Source organism: Elephantulus edwardii, unplaced genomic scaffold, assembly GCF_000299155.1.
Source record: "Elephantulus edwardii isolate Elephantulus edwardi_28Jun2011 unplaced genomic scaffold, EleEdw1.0 scaffold00090, whole genome shotgun sequence".
NCBI lineage: Eukaryota > Metazoa > Chordata > Mammalia > Macroscelidea > Macroscelididae > Elephantulus > Elephantulus edwardii.
The window spans coordinates 2,894,580-2,899,839 of NW_006399840.1; positions in this window are offsets into that span (position 1 = coordinate 2,894,580).

Here is a 5,260-nt window from a genome sequence, read left to right on the forward strand (position 1 = left end):
ATGCAGTTTTTCTCAGTACCAATGAGGGAGTTTTTCTTTTGCTTTTCAAGGAGAGGAGCAAATGGAGGGGGAGGGGGGAGGGGTTTGTGCTGGGAGAAGGGTGCAACAATGAATGAATGGAATCCCAAAGTCTCTGTAGATGTTCATTGAAATGAAAAATAAACAACCTAAATTTAAAAAAAAAAAGCAAAAGAAAAACTCCTTCATTGGTATATGATTAACTCTCACTGGGTTTAAGGTAGATGAAACAATTAATTGCTCCTCTGGACCGATATGTGGGTACTTTGTGAATGTCTGGGCTCTGATTGACCTTCAGTACAGTCCCCAAACAAAGCTGAGCTTGGAGATGGTCAGCAGAAGGAAGCTGTAGCTTGCAGAGTAACAGGTGCTTTGATCCCTTGTTTCTGCAAGCAGACACAAGAATATTTCATGTGCTTGAATGTAAGTGGGTGGGGAGAGGGGCAGAGAGAGATTTATTCTTGAAAATAGTCTATGCAGTTGCCAAGATGATGTTCTCACAGCTGCCTTTTCAAAGCCATCAAAAACAGCCTATGGAAGGTGGTAAAATGAGGTGTAATTTATCAAGCAGGCTGAAGTGGATCTTTCCAGGACGTGGCAGGTATTTCTGTTTGGGTGCAAATACATTTCATTTTTTTAAAAAATCATTAAGCAATATCTTCTTCCTGGTGATTTTGTCCTTTCAGTAATCTGAGCAGAGCACATATGTATTTGTGTCTGCAAATTACTTTGGAAAATGCATATTATTTACTTGTTCTGGAGAGGCTCTTAGGCTCTGTTGTCTAAATAGGAAATTTGGATCTAATAAAATGGGTCTATTATGGACTCCCAAGCAAATGATAACAAAGGCTAATACCTTTAAAATTTTAAATTAAAATAAAAACACACAACAACACAAAAAACCACCAACCAACCCAGCCATTTTGGTCAGATAATAAGAACAGGGTTTGATATAAATCTGTACAATTCATTTTTTCTTCCCCTGTCCTGTCTTTTTAACATAGTCAACACATATCCCTGGACACAAGCAAAGTTTCTTTCTGAGCTCTGAGAAATGGCTGAAGTCTCTAAGTCTCACTAAAGCAAGTGTCTGGTGACTACGATCTTTTGGTAACTCACTTACTCATTGTCATCTACCTGGAATCTATTCATAGCTGGCCCTCTATTGGTCTTCTGAGACTGTAAGTTGCACAGGAGGAGACTGTACATCCTACTTTCTGGGGAAGCTGGCAGTTTTGACTGGCTGGAGAGATAATGTGGTCTTTGGGTTAGGAGTGCAACTCTCTGTGGGCCAGATCACAAAATGAGGTGTTCAATCACTGATACTAAGGTAGCTCTAGTTGCATAGTAATCAAAAGCCCACATGTCTTCTTCACTCTGTGTAGAAGAAAGATGGGCAGTCTCCTCCTTTTCATTAGCCTTAGAAAACTGATGGAAGGTCATTTATTATGAGTTACAACCAACTGGAGGGCAGTGAATTTGATTTTTTGTTTATTTATTTTATCACTGATTCTGAAGCCCTGTGCGGTGGTGGAAAGAGTGAAAGAGGAAGAGATACCTTTCTGGATAGTCTATTCTGAGAGATCCGGGTCTCCAGGGAGATATAGATCACATCACTTTAGGTAAGCTTCTTCCCGCCACACTGTAGGGTTTGTGAGACCCGTGTGTCACATGTGGTGACTGGTAACCTGGAAGACGCAGAATTTCTTTGTTCATCTCCATTTTCAAGGGATATTTGACCAATAAGGAAGTCTTTGTTTTAGTTTTCTAATTTTATTGTACCAGAAATACCAAAAAATGGTTTGCTTTAACAAACAAAAATTTATTTTATCACTCTTCTGTCGTTTTGTGTGCTGTTGAGTGGCCTGTGACTCATAGTGACCCTGTGCACCATAGCTCTGAACCCTGCCCTATGCTGAGCCAGCCTCACTGTCTGCCACACCTATCCCCATTATCCCAGTTATTGTGTCAATCCCTCTCATCCTGTGTCTTCCTCTCTTATGCTACCCCTCCATCATTCCAAGTATGTTGTCCTTCTCCAAGGACTGGTCTCTTCTGGCATTATGCCTAAAGTCAGAGCTTTAAAATCCTTGTCTCCAAGGAGCAATTTGGGTTCTCCTTCTCTAGGACAGGCCTGTCTGTCCTTTTGGCAGTCCATGCTATGTTTAATACTCTAATCCAGCATCACAACTCAAAGACATTGATTCTTCTATCATTCTTATACACTGTTCAGATTTCTAATGCATAGCAAGTAATTGCAAAGACCAGAGCCTGAATCTGGCACACCTTGGTCACTAGACTGACATCATTGTTGTTTATAATGTTTTGCTTCCTTAAAAACCAATTTGAAGATTACATTAATATGTATTCAATTCAGATGATATACAATTGGGTTTTTTTAAACACCATATTTTTGCCTTTTTCTTTGCTGGTTAAATCCACCCTCCAGTTAGTCAGATTAGATGAGGTGACAGAGGTAGTTAGGGAGAGAACACAAACAGAGATAGAAGGAAGATGAAGTTGTGAGCGCCAAATGTAAGAGGGAAGTACTACTAGCACTTTTCAGGGTTCCCAGGCAAGATGTTTCTCTGGACGAATTAACAAATATTCATTGGGTTTGCTCACTATTATGGACAGTATATGTCAGGATTCTGTGTGAAATAGCAGAGCAGGCCAGGGTTTCGTCTTCCCCATAAAGTTAAGTCAGGAACAAATTGAAAGATTTATAAAGGGAAGGACAATTCTTCACCTACATTAGCTCTAAGATGGTGAAATAAATGAGTTAAGACATTCACTTAGAGTGTTTCATGTAGCAAATATAATGTGCAATTATATGACCTGATATGATTTTAACTTTTCAGGAAATTCAAGCCAGCCACTTTGCCAGCCATTTGGGGAAAGGAGATACATGTACAGGCTCAGACATAAGCCGCTAGCCAGAATAGGAAATGGTACTGTTCGAAACTTGTCACTTCCCTCAGCTTTTGTCTGCTTAGATGGGAAAAGCTCCCCCATAACCAGCCACAGGGGAGGGAATAGGTACATATCCGTTAGCAACTACTAGGACTTGGGAACTGCTCTGTTGGGACCTCACCCTTTCCAGGGCCTTCTTCCTAAGAAATATAGCCCAGGCAACACTCTTTAAATTTTATCTTTCTCTGGGGGGAACCACTCTTCCCCCCAAAAAAACTTTATAAGACAGGACACAGAAGTGGTCCCACCAAACTTGGAGAGACCCCAGTTCCCTGCTCCTCAAAGTACACATGGGAGAAAAGCTTGCCAAGGCAAACAGGGAACACAGCTGCCCATAGATGATCAACACGAGAGACTGTCACAGGGAAATTAAATCAGATACAACCTTTAAAGCCTGCAATTAATCAGTAACATTATAAAGATAAGGAACTATAAACAACCTACACAGACACAACAGAAACGGTGTCACACATACCATGGACTTCTTATAATGTCAAGAGAGCAGTAGGCATCTTGATACACTATGAAAAAAAGCAAAAAATGCAAAAACAATCACCAAGCCTTCTCCTAAAAACAGCATACCAGATTTCAGACCTGATGAATACTCCAGTGACAGGGAGGCAGAAGAAATATAGTGATATGGAATTACATAAACTCTTACTAAAGAAGACAGAAATGGTAGAAGAAAAAAATTTAAATGATAGAGAGGTACATGAATTTTTTTTAAAAGTCACAAAATAGAGAGGATGCAACCAACACAGTATTGGAAGTAACAGACATACATGAAAATGGAATCTAGAACATAAATACTGAAGTGGCGGAGTTCCCAACATGCTGAAGGGAGCAAGAAAGCAAAATAGAAGAAATGGAACAGAGACACAGTGATCTAAAATATAAGAACCTTAATAAGAACTTGTCATGACAGGAGTCCAGAATGAAGGCTGTGGAGTGGAGTGGATTTGGAGGGGAGAGATTGTATAACAATGAAATAATTTTTTTTCCTTTTACTTTTCAAAGAGAAGAGCAAATTGGGTTGGGGGGAAGGGGGGCAGGGAGAAAAGTGCAACAAGGAATGAATGGAAATTCAAAGTCTCTATAAACTTTCATTAAAATTAATAAAAATTAAAAAAAGAAATAAAGTTAGGTCAGAGAGGAAAAAAGAACTTACTAGAAGAAAAAACCAGAAAGTAGGCAGAAGGGAAATAAAGAAAACATTAGGATAATGTGGGACGACATCAAATGGAACAACACAAAAGTGATAAGGATTTCAAAACAGGATGGGGAATGAAAAATATTGAGAAAATTGTGGAAGAGAGTACTAGAAGATAACTTCCCAGGTATCATGGAAAAGTTGGAAATTAGGCCTTTTGTTCACAGGGACACTATGAGTCGTACACGATGGCAATCAACAACAAACAATACATTCAAGAAGTTCAGTGAATTCCAAGCAGACTAGATCCAAAAAAACCCCCACCAAGACATATTACTGGCAAATTCTTCAAAATCAAAGAGAAGGAAGGATGCGATACTAAAAGCAGAGCAAGAAAAACAAGTAGTCATCTACAAAAGAGAACAACTAGATTAAGCTCTGATTTCTCAACAGAAACCATGCGAGCAAGAAGATAATGGGGTTGCATATACAGGAGGTTGAAAGAAAAAAAGTTGCCAGCTGAGAATTCTGTATACAGCAAAGCTATCTGTCAAATACAAAGGAGAAATCAGGTCATTTTCAGAAGAGCAGGAACTTAAGGAATTCGTGAAAACAATGTCAACCCTGAAAGAAATTCTAAGGAAAGTCCTTTACACAGAGACACCAAAGCAAAGTAGATGGACGATAGTAACCTGAAACAAAAGAAAAATAAACAGGGAAATGGCAGCGATAAGACCTGGCCTGTCAATAATCACACTTAATATGAAAGGACTAAATGCACCATTTAAGAGAAAAAGAGTAGCAGAATGGATTAAAAAACCCAAAGTCAATATTCTGCCTATAAGAGATACATCTAAGAAATAATGAACAAGACTAAATATCAAAAGCTGGGAAACTGTGTACTAAGCAAACAGCATCTACAAAGAAGCAGGAGTAGCAATACTAATTTCTGATTAAAAAAAGGACTCTAGTATGAAAACCACCAAAAATAGTAATTAAGAGCACTATATAATGATTAATATAAGGACTGCAGCCTCCAATATGGATTGAGGCTCAATGTCAAGAAGACAAAGATTCTCACCACTGGACCAATTGGCAGCATCAGGATGGATGGTGAAG